General features: G+C 41.1%; 1 protein-coding gene across 2 annotated transcripts in view; it reads right to left on the reverse strand.

Moving 5' to 3' along the window:
* DAAM2 (dishevelled associated activator of morphogenesis 2) overlaps positions 1 to 16251 on the reverse strand; it is a 212829-nt gene that overhangs the window by 184718 nt on the left and 11860 nt on the right. For both annotated transcript variants that reach the window (XM_074579706.1, XM_074579704.1), the window contains exon 2: positions 7060 to 7199. The gene's annotated coding sequence lies outside the window, so the exon portion shown is untranslated. The remainder of the gene's footprint in view (positions 1 to 7059; positions 7200 to 16251) is intronic.

Genomic DNA, 16251 nt, shown 5'->3' on the forward strand with positions numbered 1-16251 from the left:
CACTTTCTACTCTTTCTACTCACATCTCTGCCTGCTACTTTTTTCATCTCATCCTCCAAGTCCCTGCCCTTTTACTCCCTCTTTTCCCCTTCTGCATGCCAAGTACTTCTGCAGCTGATCTCCACCTTGCAAGCTTCACCTGTCTGTCTTGGTCCCTCCTTCTCCCCTCTATACTCTCAGTTTCTCATTGGAAGAGGAAAGAAGAGCTGAAAGGAAAGGTGTGAATGATTAACTGATTCCTTCTCTTGCTTCCCTCTCCTTCCTTCAGCCAAGGTTCTGGAGCCAGAGACCTGCATCCAGCCCTAGAAACTAACCTGCAGGAGCAGGCCAAGGGACAAGGGTCAGGCAGGCTCGCATTAACGGCACTATCTCCATTTCCACCTTAGCACACTGTACCATTTATTATGATACAGTGTAACCAAGACAAATGGCCCTTGTCTTGTTCATCAGTTAAAAATTAACAAAACACTCATCTTTAAGACAAAGCTGGTCATCCATTTGATGCCTCAACTAAGGTTGTTCTGATATGTTCAAAACAGGCAAAGTCTGCCTACAAGACAACAGGGTAAGGTGCTGCAGTGGATGGGGATTTGAATGGCAAAGACACCAATGATGGAGAGAAACTGAGGCTTGGGGAGAGCTAAAGTGATGCTCCATTGTTCCGCACGCACAAAACAAGATCATGCAAAACACAAGAAAGTACCTAGCAGGAAACAGGCTTGTGCCACTGGCCCAGAATGATCTAACCATCATAAACGTTAAGATAAAAAAAAGAGTCTCTGTTGTTCCTTACATATGTTGCTCCTTACACTCCTCCTAATCCCATGTGAAAGCTGCTCCCCCTCTCACCGCAGCATCTGGATTGACATTGACAGAGCATTGTCTCATGGTTACAGCACAACTCCTGGTTTCTATTACTGGCTGTAGGAGAAATGTGTGGTATATTAAATAAAATAAAGGACATAGACTTCGAATTCTGCTGCATGCTTTGATACTAAGTCAGTAGTAAATGAAACTGGATAAATCACTGATTCTTTCTGTGACTCTGTTTCCCCAATAACAAAAATGTACATTTAACTCTGTTGTTATGTAACTCAACACTTGTATAGTAACAGCTTGGGATGAAAGATGCCAGAGAAGCCAGCTTTTTATTATTAAATACTGAACTGCAGATACCTCAGTGAAAACTGAAAAGTGTTGCAGTTTGCAGAAATGTTTGATTATGCAGAGCAATCCCCTTGCACAAGAGGTGACATTTAATAGGAGCTATTTTTGTGTCTTAGCTTAGAGGGGACAGCAAAATCAGAAGTCATCCCAAAGTTACCGGGAAAGAAACAAGGTATGTTTCTCTTTCTGAACAGTGTATCATGTAAATTCTACATCCCAAGATCGCACCAGCATACTTAAAAAGGCAGCTCCTTTGGAATTTAGGAATAAGATCATTGAAGATATCACCTGCCTATTTCTATAAGTATTTTTAGGCTCTGATGACCAAGGTCAAAACCAAAAAGCTATAGTACAAGGGCCCTTAATAGTAACGAGTGAAAAGACAAGGGGAAAGGGACATATAAAAACAAATAGATTATTTTCTGCTCAAAAACAGAATCCTTATAGAACGCTGAAGCAAAAGCTTCTGTGAGATGTTGCTCCACTTCTGGAGATACCAACTGTTTGTTAGATCCGTTGTCAAAACAAAAGGACACGTGTATAGTAATCTAACAACAAAAGTGCCCATTGTGAGAGGAGACCCAGTGCCAGGCTGCCTGCTCCATCTGACAGTGAGATTAAACACCATGGCTCTGTGCACTCGGCTGCGTGCCTTGCCTGACACCACCACCCAGTGCAGCTACAGGGTCAAAGACTTCTGCTCAGTCACCACAGGCTACAGAACTAGCAAGACTTCCATACCCTCCCTAGAAAGATTTTTTTTCTGCATGTCTCCCAGTCTCCAAAATACCATACAGTGTTTTGAGCATCTCTGGAGTGTGACATGCAGAGCAGTATTACTACTATACACTGACATTGGATGCAACATGGTGATGGAACCATGACTATCCTTTCTTATCAGAGCCACAAGAAATTCTGTTCCCTGTCTCCGAGGGGCTGAAATGAGGCATAGATAGTCAATACAATACAGACGTACATATCTGTTCTTTTAGTTAATATAATTCTTCTAAAATTATTTTTATCTTTGGGCTCAAACCACACCATCAGATCTAAGGGCTGGATTCCTCTCCCACTGACTTCCCGATGAATAAGGATGGAATTATGTTCCAATTCAGGGGTATATAAATTGCAGAGTAAAGCTTTTCAATCCTAACTCACATCTTTAATGTGTTAATACAGAAGTTTGAGAACTCACTTTGAACTTTAAAAAAGTAGGGATCTGGACAATGCTCATCTGAAATAATGTTCATTACTAATTAAAAATTAACACTATTAATGCCACAAGATTGTTTTCCACTTCATGAATCACAGTGCGTGTACACACTTTTGTGTGCATGTATGCATTTACACATGTGCATGCATGCAAATGTTTGAGTGAAACTATGACAGAACTTATTGTTGTTAAGGTTAGCTTGCATCTGGTGTATTGTTGGTGCACCTCTTTTTCTACGGCATTCCTGAAACCATGGAAAAACACATTTTAGTTAGCTGCCACAACAAACCCAGCGCAAACATTTATTTTTGGTTGGTTTGTCCTCTCAGTTGATAAAAAAAATGCTTGAAAGTAAATAAATTGGTTCCCAGACCCTACACCTTATCAGGTCTGTAAGAGTTGTGCAGTTCATAAAAGCTAGGGCCTTCAACATGAAGATCATGTTCTTGACAATGCCTTAAATCAACATACTACCTATCAAACTACTTCTACCAATTGTTCTTAAATAAAAAGATCTTATTTCCATATTAAAAAATGTCCCACACCACAGAATTTATGTCAACTACAACTACATCAAAATCCATATCCATCATAATAAGATGTTGTAAGATGTTGGTTTGGACCTTTCAGGAGATGGCACATTTCAATTTCACCCTTTTCCCTGTGTTTTTTCTGTTCACAGCTCCTTCTCTTCCATTGGCTTCTCATGCCCATTATAACTTGCTCTCCTTTATTGGTCAAGATTTAGTGAGTGGTCTGCACAAGTTGTTTGCTGACAAGGGAACAGGCAAGCCTAAAAGCAAAGCCATTTTTTGTTGCTGCAACTCAGGTAACAGCTATGTAAAAAGGAAAAAGACATTTGTTTTTCAGAAAGAAGGTTTACAAGCTCTTATAAAGAGCACGTCAGAGATCACTCCAAATGAAGGAAAAAAGAAAAAAATGTGTAAATTTTACAGGAATTGTCTCATTTCTCCCTTTAGTTTTGCTTGGCACTTCTTAAACATTTTGAAAGTGCAACCCTGTTTTCAGATAACAGCCTAACTCAAACCCAGATCCCTCAAAGCAAGGGAGACAGAATCAGCCAGAATTAGATTAAATTTCCTGACACCAAAACATTGATCTTCTGCCAGCAATTAAAGGTAGTTAACAGTCCCTGACTACTGTAAACACTTGTAGCCAGCAACTTCACCTTGACTTCATTTGTCTGCCTTGAAGGAACTTGGGTTGTGTTCACGTCTAACACTTTATGACCATTTTGAACCTATTCATAATACTTTCTTAGGGATAACAGGCCAGACTTTCAGAAAAAAAAAAACTAAGCTGAACTTCAGATCCTTTCAGTTTATTCCTACTTTTCAGTTAGCAAAACAGAGGATACTGATTCGTAAAATGGAGTCTTCCTCTGCTTTCCCCACCATTTTTGAATGCTTCCTTCTATTCGGTATATATCTTCTCATCTTCCAGAGAAATAAATTTTTTTAAAAAAAAGAATCTGTGTTCTAGCAAATGGTCACCTTACAGAAAGGGCAGTATGCAGACAAGAGATCTGTAGCACAAACATGAGTAACTACATCTTGCTGGCTACATATACTAAATATCTGAACTAAGGAGGGCTGGAGTGAGCTTGTCCCTGGGCAGCTGCTACAACAAAAGTCTGTATAATAACATTCCTCAACGTTTCTCATTTGAAGGATTTTTTTTGCCTTTTTGAAAAAAAATTCAGAGACCACCTTGGGCTGCACTGCAACCTAGGCTTTCACTAATGATAATTTTAAAATTAGTTTGGGCTCTGAATGGTCTGTGCTTCTTTTCCCTCTTATTCCCCTGATTTATGTGCATGGATTTGTTCAGCTGCACAGGAGGGAGGGGCATGTGGGCTTTTTAAGTTTTGGAATTGGTTAGGAAATGCCTGATGTTGTATTGACCATCATTTAATTAGCAATGATGCAGATCAATATGTCTTGCTCCAACCGAGAATACAGCATTAATACAGTCAGAAATAAAGTCAGTCTCTAGCTATGAACACACAGACCTCAGTGACTTCCAGAAAAATCAAAGCAATGTCTATATAAAGGAACAGGGAAAGGGAAAGGCTCTTTCCACTTCTTATTCTGATACAGGGTCTAGGCCAGATCTTTGACTTCTGGTTAGAACAAAACCAGAGTGAAGAAGTAATGGCAGTTTTTTAATGGCCCTTGTGACTCTGTGGTCCATAAGCTGATCAAGGTATGTTAAGATTCTAATGTCAACTTAGAACAGCTTTGAGGTTTTGTAAATGATACTTGGCTACTCATGGATCCTGACACATCTGCTTAGCAGGCAGGGAGCTCCAGCTAAATATCCTCTTCTTTACAGCCGTGGTGACAGATCTATCGCACGGCTCCTATTCTACCTAGGAAACTCACTTCCTTCAAAAGGGACTTCAAGGTTGCCAGTTCTGCATGCTTCTGAGTGCTTTGTAGCATCTCAGTGGAAAAAAAAGGAGCTGGAGCAATTACTCCTGGCTCCATCAGTGGTACTGGACAGAGGACAACATTTGCTTACTGTGTATTCTTTGCAGAAGAGCTAGAAGGATTAGTTACGGTTGGTGTGTCTTGCTAAACTCTGATTATTCATGTCCTCCGAAGTTTACATGCAAACTAATTAGCAGCAGTGATCCCTTAGTAAGAAGCTGAAATCAATTAGGAAGGCAGCTGACCTTATTATAGCAATTAATTGCAAATGACATTTTGTTTCAGTACTTGATGACCAAGCTCTTTATTCTGGCTTTTGGGGCTTTGGTGTTTTGCTGTTGGTTGGTTTTTCCCCCCCTCCATTACACCACTGTTAATCCACCCTGATTTTTCCTGGACGTAACTTCCATCACATAGAATCTGTCCTATTTTGTGACACACACTTTCCTGGAGAGTAGTTTGCAGGAATTCCTGTATGCTTAGGAGTCTTGGAAATGGGACAAAGTTCCTACGGAAAGGTGGCTCCTTACTTCTAGGCAAAGGATGCTGAATTGCTCTTGGAAATCTGCTTCACTGTGAGGGTGAGGACAGGGGAGAAGAAAGGTGTAAGCCATCTTTGTTGTACTTGGCAAGATGGTTCAGTTCACTGGAAATGCAGAACACCCTGCTTCAGTGGGGTGCTAAGTAGTACATGTGTGATTACCAGAAAGATTGTGTTGCTCCAGAGACAAAAAAAAAACATTGCGCTCTCTGTGAAACAGTTGACTGGGATATGAAGAAGGGCACGCCCAGATTCTGCAAGGTTTAATTCCACGGTGGTAGTCTGAGTCAGAAGGACACTTGGTGTATGCCAAGAGAGAAGCAAGAATTTAACTAGGTAGTGGCCCTGATTCTATGCAAGATGTTCATGCACAGAGAATGGGCTCCTAAAATCATTGTTTGCTCCTGAACCACTGCACATGCCAGAGAACAATGTAGTCACCTTGAGGGATGTGACTGAATTAGTCAGTTTTCCAGAAGACTTCAAAGACATAAAATGGTAATGTGTTAAAATTATGGGGAGTAGAACTCTTTCTTTTAAATACATATTCATACACAGCTAGAGAACTGGAGCTGTGAGCAAAATACCATACTTTGTTTCAGGTAACAGAATCTGAAGTTTAGCATTTGTATTTTTTTGTATTGGCTGACTGTGAGGTTCTAACAGCTGTGGGAACTATCTAGGATACTGACAGAGAGGCAGGATCATGCCTATGGAGACAACTGCAGGAAACTTACTGCTCAATTCAGCAGAAGTATGACTGAGCTTGAGCCCTGACAACTGATTCACCACTGCCCTGCTGCTTGGCGTACTCATTTACATCAGGGTGAAGCTGATGTATTCACCCACACTTTACACTCACATTGCACTCATGTAAGTACTGCTGCAGAGTGCATGCCAGTAGGGAACCGGGTCACAGGCCTTCACAGCATTTCAGATCCCATAAAGTGGAAATGCCATAGGAAGAAAAGGTTTCATGCTATTTTGTCTCTATAAGTGATTGCTTCAAGCACTGCTAGAGAAATTGAAAGGACACTGAAAAGGATGAGACATTATGTGCAATTAGGCTTCATGCACAAATTGAATGCACAAGCTCTTTTTAATAGACTAAAGCCCTGAAGGATTCTAAATTGCACCAAGGAGGAAGATGATGACAGTAAGTTTTCTTCTAATTGGTGGCTGCTCTGAAGGACAGGATAAAGAAAGAAAGAGGAAAAGTAGAGCATAAAGTCAAAACATCACTAAACTATCATTTGCAATAAGCATATTTACCAACTTACAAGAAATGCCTCCAGTTTAGGCTATAATTATAATCAAAACTAAGTGAATATGCTGGCCCTCAGACTGAGTAACAGCGTGACTAACACTTGTAGCACCGCCTGGATACAAGTTCTGCTCTGTTAAAACGGTGAAGGGGTGAAGAGAACAGATCGTGTAGGAGGATACAATATTTATGCCATTAGGATATAAACACACCTGGTTTGTCTGTAATTTGGGACAGTGAAGCCCTGTTTGCTGTAACCTCGCTCTAAAGTTAAAACAACCTTGCAATAGGTGGAAGATTCCTCTTGCCTGGAGAACATAGGTAACATCACAGAAGTTTAAGAGAACAACAGCGATACCTAAAATCCTGTTCCCTGGTATTCTGCTCCTTTCCCATTCCCCATATGCGAATCAGAACTAACCTGGATGATATGTGTAGTTTCTGATTTGCTCTTCTCTCTCTTCTGTGTAGGTCTCTGTGTTCAATTCAGGTCCTCACAATGTAGGAAGAGCCCACCTTCAGATGAGTTAGTACAGCTGTTTTGACTGTAGAGATGGTCTTCTGGAGAAACAATTGCAAATAAATATTTCCTTTTAGCTTTCTATCAATATAAAATGCATCTCCAATGTTTTATCACTTTCAAAAGAAAGTACAGAAGAAATATGTACAGAGGTTCCTGTATGGTCTGTGTTAACTTCAGTACAGGGCTGGTCTTCCAGTGTTTTGACTAAATCACTTTATCTTAAACCAGAATGATTTGAAGCACGTTTGACACTAAGCAAGAGAAAATGCAGGTAGTAGGTACTATTGGGCACGTAAAGGCGAGAACACACTTAACAGCTTCTTTGCTGAAGCACTCAATAGTGCTATTAATGCACTATAAAATCAAATCCAATATGAGTATCTCACACGTACCATTATATCTTCAACACTGATTGCATCTGCATTGTAGACAAATTGTTGATTGGTTACTCTACACATTGAGTATGGAGATCATAAGTGATCACTGACAGAGGAAAAGAAATAAATTTGTCTGCATAGAGTATGAGTAACATATACAAAGATGGTTTTCAGCTGATGCAGAACTATTGGCTTTCGCTTCTTCGTATCAGCTGCTCTATACAGACGACTTCCAGGATTTAGGAGGAAATCTGTTATGAATTATTTACTTTTATCATTCAGCTAATTTTCTTGTTGTTGGGTTTTTTTCATTATTTTTTATTAAAGCCAAATGATTGTGCTCCAGGACATTCCACAAATGCTGCTGTTCTGTCATTTTAGGAAATACCATTAAAGCGACCTTTTCCTTGTTTGCTTCCCATGGCCTTTAACTAAGCTGTTTTAAGAGAAACATCATTAAAATTGTCAATTCCTCCATGGGTGCCTTAAGATTATTCACAGAAACTGTAGTCTTTGGGGGATAACAGAAACACAGGCCTTTTTTTCCCTTCATTAACCCCTTTTTCCACTGAAGTAACAATATCAACTTTAACACAGGTCTGTCAACACCAGGCAAATTCAGGACTCTTTTTTTTTTTTTTGGTAAGAATTTGATACTAGTGAAAGATACCACATTAGAAACGTTAGAGAGTGAAGTCCTCTTCTCAACCTCAAATTATATATAGCACAGGAAGCAATTCTACTGCTCCCCCCAAAACCTTTCACCACAATTCCTGATTTTTGTCCTGACATAACTTATTTTTAGAGGATGTGGGACAGCACATCCCAAATAGTACTTGGCACAAAATAGTAAGTGCCAGCTGCGATCACAGTTTTTAAACTGTTTTGACTCAGTCATGAGAAAATAACAGATTAAGGTATCACAAGCACAGAACACAGTTGAGGTTGGAAGAGATCTCTGGCAATCACCTGCTCCAAAACCACTTCTCAAAGGAGGGTCAACTAGAGAAGGTTGCCTGGGGTCCCATTTGGTCAGGTTTTGAGTATCTCTATGGATGGAGCCTCCACAACCTCACTGAGAAACCTGTTACAGCATTTGATCATGCTCACATTAGAATGTTTATTCTTATGTTTAAATGGAATTTCCTGTATTTCAGTTTGTGCCCATAAACTCTTGTCTTGCCGCTGGGCACCACTGAGAAGCATCTGTCTCCATCTCCTTTACTCCCTCCACCATCAGATATTTATATGTATCAGTAAGATCCCCTCAAGTCTTCTCTTCTCCAGAATAAACAGTCTGAGGTCTCCCAGTCTCTCCTCATATGTCAGATGTACCAGCCCTTTAATCATCTTTGTGGCCCTTTGTTGCACTCTCTCCAATATGTCCATCTCTCTTACACTGGGAAACCCCAGAACTGGACACAGCGCTCCAAATGTGTTCCATCAATGCTGAGCAGAGAGGAAGGATCACCTCTCTTGACTTGCTGGCAATGCTTTTCCTAATACAGCCCAGAAGCTGTTGGCCACCTTTGCCTCAAGGGTACATTTCAGACTCATGTTCAACTTGTTGCCTGCCAGGGCTCCAGGCCCTTTTTTGCAAAGCTGCTTTCCAGGGGTTGGGCCCAGCCTGTACTAGTGCATGACGTTATTCCTCCCGAAGAACAGGCCTTGTCATTTCCCTTTGTTGAATGTTACAAGATTCCTACTGAGGTGCTTCCAAACAGCAGTACAACCATCTGGTCTATCAATCATTATTCCCAGTTTTATGTTGTCTGCAAACTTGCTGAGGGTGCACTCCGTCCCATCATCCATGCCATTAATAAAAATGTTAAACAGTTTGGATCCCAATACTGACCCTGGGATACACCATTTGTGTGGCCCACAGCTGATCTGTTTGCTGCTGACCACAACCTTTTGAGCCCAGCAGCTCAGCCAGCTACTAAACCATGTAACTGTTCAGTTATCTAGCCCACACTTTATAGGTTTGTCAATGAGAACATTACATGAAAGCGTCAAAAGCTTTACTAAAGTCAAGATAAACAGCATCTACTGCTCTCCTCATATCTACTAAGCCAATCATCTCATCATAAAAGGCTATTAGGATGGTGAGGCATGGTTTCTCCTTATAGATCCATGCTGACTACTCCCAGTTATCTTCTTGTCCTTCGTATGTTTCAAAAAGGTTTCTAGGATTGCTTGCTCCATCACCTTACCAGGGATTGATATGAGGCTGTCCATCCTGTAGTGCTCCAGATCCTCTTTCTTGTCCCTCTTGAAGATAAAAGTGACAGTTGCTTTCTTCCAGTCCTCAGGAACCTCCCCCAGTGGCCATAACCTTTCAAAGCTTATCAAGAGTGGCTTCACAATGACATCAGACAGCTCCCTCAGCATTCGTGGGTGTATCCCATCAGGTTGCAGGTGGGAACTCGTTTATTGTCACGTTTATTTAAATATTCCCTAATCCAATCCTCATCCATCAAGGGTAAATCTTCCTTGCTCCATACTTTGCTGCTGGTCTTAGAGGCCTGGGATTTCTGAAGGTGAGTACTTCCAGTAAGGACCACAGTGAAGAAGACTTGAGTATCTCATCCTTTTCTGTGTCCTTTATCACCAGGTTCCCTAGACAATTCAGCAGTGGGTCTACCTTTCCCCCTCATCTTCCTTTTGCAGCTGATCTTCCTTTGGACACACTTTGCTGCCCTTCATGTCCCTTAGCAGATTCTACTCCAGGTAGGCCTCGCTTTTCCTTCTCCCATCCCCACACATTCTGATAGTGTCTCTATATTCCTCCAAGGTCACCTGATGCTACTTGACCTCTCATAAACTTCCTTTTTATGTTTGAGTTTAGGCAGGAGCTCTTTGCTTATCTACACAGGCCTCCTGACACCTTTGTTTCATTTCCTGATCATTAGGATGAACTATTCTTGAGCTTGGAGGAGGTGATCCTTGAAAATCAATTGGCTCTCCTGGACCTCTCTTTTCTCCAGGGCCGTGTATCATGGGCTTCTTTCAAGCAGGTCCCTGAAAAGGCCACAGTCTGCTCTCCTGGAGTCCAAGGTTGTGACCCTGCTTTTTTTTTTGCTCCCTCCTCTCAGGATCCTGAACTCTACCATCCCATGGTCACTGGAACCAAAGCTACTCTTGACTTTCACATCCCCAACCCATTCTTCCTTGTTTGTAAATACCAGGTCCAGCAGAGTGACTCCTCTCTTCAGCACATTCATTATCTATGTTAGGAAGTTTTCATCACTCCAGAAACCTCCTGGATTTCTTGTGCCCTGCTGTGTGCTGTGAGGCTCATCCAGTTGCTTGAAGAAGGTATCCTTTACTTGTTCTTCTAACCAGGCGATCTATAACAGACATCCACCAAAGCATCGCTCTTGTACTGCCCACTAATCCTGACCCACAAGCTCTCAGCTGGCTCACTGTCCATCCCTACAACGAGGTAGTGTCAAGCAGATGTTATCATACACTGGAGAACCATTTCACAGCAACATCAGGCTCTTCCTCTGCTGCAGTTTGTCCTTCCTGTGCTTTCCAGTGAACACTCGCAAAATCAAAGATATCCCATTCTGGGAGGTCTCATGCCCATTCAAAGCAACACCATAGTTCAGATTCAACTTAAATCAATCAGTCTCCCTGCAAACCACAGTTCCTTCCCAGTTTGCTGGTGTCAATATTTCTTTCCCAGTCTCCACTCTTGCTGCCCGGGACTCTTCATCACACTGACACATTAGGCCACTTTTAAGACTTGGATCTTTACCTTCCTAGAAAGAAGTTGCAACTAAACCTTTCTGTCCCGTTAATGCAGAGAAACCCTCACATGGTCCTGGTTACCATAGGGCTCACTGCTAAAGGTTATCTCCTTATGTTACCACTCAATGATTCAGTCTTTCCTTATGTTTCCTAAAAAGCTATCCTTAGTCATGCAATTCACATAGCATTACATCTTCTGATACCTGCGTCTAAACATACGGTAGCTTACCCTACAACACTTGCAATTGTAACAATTTTTCATTCTGATCAACTGAAATTGCATTTGAACAGGTGACTAAATCTTTGTTTAGCCACATGTAATAACTATAAGCTTACTTATCAAGCAGGCCTGCCTATTTCTATAGCACCACTTTTGGTATGGAGCACTGTCTGCTTGATTCTGCACTCACATCTGCATCAATCAGTGCCACAGCACCTCACTATGCAATGAAGTGATCGTCACTCATTTTTCAAAAGCCTTCCGTGCACATTTTATCCATGTCAATGTGTGCTCACATAACTAAACCCTGTCCTGACTAGTGACAGTGTTTCCACAATAGCTGATGTCCTCTAAAAGAGGGAAAACTGAGGCAAACATTAACAAATACATGAATCAACAAAGTAAAGTGGCAGAAGTAAAAACCTTTGATGATACTAAGTAAGGATGCGGCTTCTTTACTGGGATGAGCTGAGTCACTCATGGCTCAACCACTTATGAATAATGTGGTTATCCAAAACACACAGAAATAAAAACTTTATAGCACCTTACAGCTGTGTTCATTCATTCATTCATTCATTCACTCACTCATTCTCTTTGTCTCACAGGTCTATAAAATCCATTCCTCATTTTACCAGAGAGAATCAAAATACTCTGTTTACATTTTCAGCCACTGGTATTTCTATTAATTAATCTGGATAGCTGGAAAGTACACCAATTTTCTTTTTTCTTGAGCCACTCAATCCATAATGAGACACTTCATTTGAGACTGAAACTCTGTAGGAGGAGGCTAGATTTAAGGCAAGGGAGTCTGATGTCAAGATTCTCTATCCACTTCTCCCCTTAACTCTTTGATGCTGCTGAAAAAATTGCATGGGGCTAATTTTTCAAAAGGGCAGGAAGAGTTTGCCTTGGGAAGTGTGCTACTATTTGTCTGTCCTCAGCTGAATTGTGTAGTGAATTTGAGAAGTTATTATTCTAGAAGTGACATGGAAAGGGAAAACCGCAGAAAAATGGAGTAGTGAAAATAATGGTACTGCATTGCACAATGCCTTTTATCAACAGCACATGCATTTACACTGACTGAGTCCTGAAGAGTAAGGAAACTTAGTGCCTGGCCTTTTCACACTGCAGCCAGTTCTCTTGCCTAATTTCCCGGTAAGTCAAATGGGGCCAATAATGAATGGGTTTTTTTGCCTTCAGGTAGGCCTTGTTGTGTAGACAGGAATACACACTACCTGCCGTGCACACAGACGTACTCTTGTACTACATTTTCTTTGTTTCTCTGACTTGGATTTCCTTTCTTATTAAAACATTTGGATCAGTTTCTGTCTGTTTATTCTTGAAGTCAGAATGCTCTGTTGCTCCCAGCACTGTAAGTGCCACTCCATCTTCCTGATGGCAGAGGGAGAAGATAATGATACTGTTAAACTGAGTTCAGGTTAGGCAACAGGTACAGCAAGGTTTGTTCATAAAAGATAAGAAATAACACCTCAGATTTGATTGGAGAGGTGAGTCCTTGAAATGTCCAAATCTCACACATACCAGGAGTTCTGGAGACCTGGTGTTTGAATCTTGCATAAAAGCAGCACATGATAGAAGAAACAGTGATAGTGGAAATAAATCTTTTGAAGCTTCTGACCTTAAAAACCCAAAAGTTTGCAAGATAAACCTATTTCACAACATTTTGGGGATTAGAAAAAAAGGAAAACAGTTCAGAAAAAGCTACTGCTGTGGACTTAATCTTCTGTCCTCATTAAATTTAGCTCAAAGGCTGCCTCTTTGAGTAGTCTTCACTAACTTCAACATTTTGCCACATACAAGACCAGTCATAAGAATATAAAAACCTTAAATTAAGAATGTGGTTTTCTTGCCACGTCCAAATCATTAAGGTCGTTCTCCATTTTCTTCTGCTTCAATGCCAGTAGAACCTTGTCACTATTCCTGTCACATTTGCTACAGCAAAGAATTTGGCTTTAGATGCCAAATCCACTCCCCAGAGCTGTTCCAGGAATACAAATAATATTCCAGAAAGCTTCCTCTTTCAGCTTTTGCTATCGGTATCATTTCTGGAAAGCAGATGTGCTGTAGACCTAGATACTCTCTATTTCACCAGTTATGTGCAAGTGATGGATTTGGTTTTTTTTTCTGTTAGGAGAGCCAATGCGATGAAACTCCTTACAATTCTATCCCATCTGTTTAATACCTTACACGGCGTTCTATCCAGCCTGTCCTTCGAGTTGCGTCTGAGAAATGAAAGCTCAAAGCTGGAGAAAAGGCATGAAGAGCATTCCCATTACCTCTGCATCTCTTCAAAGGAGGAAGTTACAGTCCTAACCCCAAGTTACTGGGAAAGTGGAAAAACCCTGGCACCAAGTCCCCATCTCCCTAACACAACATGTAACAGAACTAGGATGTAACATCTGACAAGAAACAACAGGTATGCTCCTGTGTAGTCCTCATTCATCCCAAAGAAAGTTCCTGCCTCAGCTGACACTAGGGCAGTGAACCCCTGGGGCTTTAAGAAGCATTGTCTGGCACATTTTCCATATCCTGTCCTACATGGTTTTCTCAAAAGAGCTGGTGGAGATGCAGCAGGGAAAGGGAGGTTTAATGTAAATTTCTTCACTTGATGCAAATATCAACCCCCTTGAGTAATAATTCGACATTCCTCAGCAAAGACACACTCTGCTTTTGAAATATTTACCTTTCCTTTATTTTTTATAACCTTAAGAAAATTTGGGAGGAATGTGAACTGTTTTGCTTTTTGTCTTCCTATGACGGCAGAGATTTATTTATAGCTAGGAACTGGAGGACAGTTCTCACGTGGCTGCTGAAAATTAAAACAGCATGTAGGGTTTTGTTTTGTTTTGCTTTTATGCCTTTGCCTCTACAATCTCTCCCTGCGTTCCCTAAACCCTTGTTATTGTAACCAGAGCCACATTTTGCATTGCTACAATTGCAGGGTTATGTAAATTCCAAAGGCTTTAAAGGAAAGGGCCTGCAGATCCTGCTCTGGGCCGTAGGGAAGTTGACACAAACAGTTATGCCCAACATCTAGGGAGAGGCAAAGGCATTCATAAATTGTCAACAGACAGGAAACCTAACTCTCAACCTCAGCATCAACCTGAAGTTTTCTAAACCTTTTGCAACTTACTGATTTCATTTAAATTGATTGTCCTCTCATTTTCACTGCTGTGCTTTGGTATGGCCATGAACATTTCCTTCAGCCACTTCTGGAAATCTTCATATGGCCTTTCTCACTTTCCACCAGTGTGTACTGGTTTACTCAGGAGAGCCAACAACAGAAAGCTCTACAGAAACAAACTTTTTCATACTCAAGGAACCATACTTTTACAGTGATCATGAAACAGTACATGTTAAAAAGCATTACTTTACTCATGAAGATTTTTATATCAAAAAGAAAATTACACCAAAACAACATACTCACGAAAGACAGCAAAAGAACAAAGAGCATGCATGTGATCCCCCGCAAGAAGTCTTTCCAGCAAGTAAGGGTGGGAAAAAGTGTGATACTTGTTCCGCATCTGTGTGCTTCTGAGTAACCAAGTTGTAATGCTGACACTAGCTGTGCACTTCTGTGTGGGCATGGGCAAGCCAATTCATGTTTGTGACTCTGTACTCTCTAAAAGAGGGATAATAATGCCTGACTCAGAGTCAATGTTAGAAGGCTCTGCATAAACTCATCTTAGTCCGCAGTGTTTAGACAACTCAGCTAAATGAGAAAAATGTTTAGCCCGCTTCTCCAGCCCTGTTTCTATTTCAGCTCTAAATCACCATTAGTCAAATCATGCTCAGACCTCAGACAAAAACCTAGATTACATTATTCCTGAACTATGTGGAGGTTTTGCACAGCATGGTGCACCATGATCACTGAAGTGTGCTAATGAGAGCTCAGGGAAATTACTGTTTTTGTGAAAAGGTGCAGCCAGAACTCCCTAGTCAATTCAGCTGACACTCTAAGGAAGGATGAGGCTGTGACACCTCTCCAACGTGCTGCTTTCTATAACTGCTGAGTTCTCCAGGCAACCTTAAACTTACCGCAGTGAATAAGAAAAACCAGGGCTTGCTGCATTGTTCACCCACCTCTTAGGCACAAAGCCAGCCATAGGAAGTCCTCAGGAAAGAAAACCAAGAAGCACTGCCATGCAGTCACTCTACAACCAGGTAGGTCAGTGCCAAGCCAATGTAGGAAGGGACATTCCAACCAGTTCCCAAGCCATGATATTTTAAAAACCATCACTACAATGGAAGAGATGACTTCAGTAGCAGACAATAGCTCCTACTCAACTGGTAATTACTGTTGCTGCATAGATGGCGATAGCTGCGATTATTATGAAAGCCTAGCTGTTTAAATCTTATTAAGAAAGACAAGAACCATTTATGGAGGTGCAGCTACATGGGATCCCTGCACAGCTCAGAAGTTTCTACTAGTTTTTCATGTGAGTTTATTTACCTGGAGCCAGGAACTGCTCTGTGGAGCTCTGATCCTGACTGTCACTGTGACCAGTAACTGAATGCCTTTGCACCCACAACTCCTTTTGAAGTGAACTGGTGATGTGAATGCTCAACAATTCTGAAAAAACAAGCCCTACAGGTCAAAGCCAATGTCTGCTAGAGCTGAGGTGGTTTTGGGTCACATAAACCGTGTAAATTTTGAACACAAAAACTGAAGCATCCACAGCTAACAAATATTTTTGTAAATGTGGTCCTGTAATT

The sequence above is a fragment of the Larus michahellis genome, chromosome 3 (assembly GCF_964199755.1).
Source record: "Larus michahellis chromosome 3, bLarMic1.1, whole genome shotgun sequence".
In the NCBI taxonomy this organism is placed as follows: domain Eukaryota; kingdom Metazoa; phylum Chordata; class Aves; order Charadriiformes; family Laridae; genus Larus; species Larus michahellis.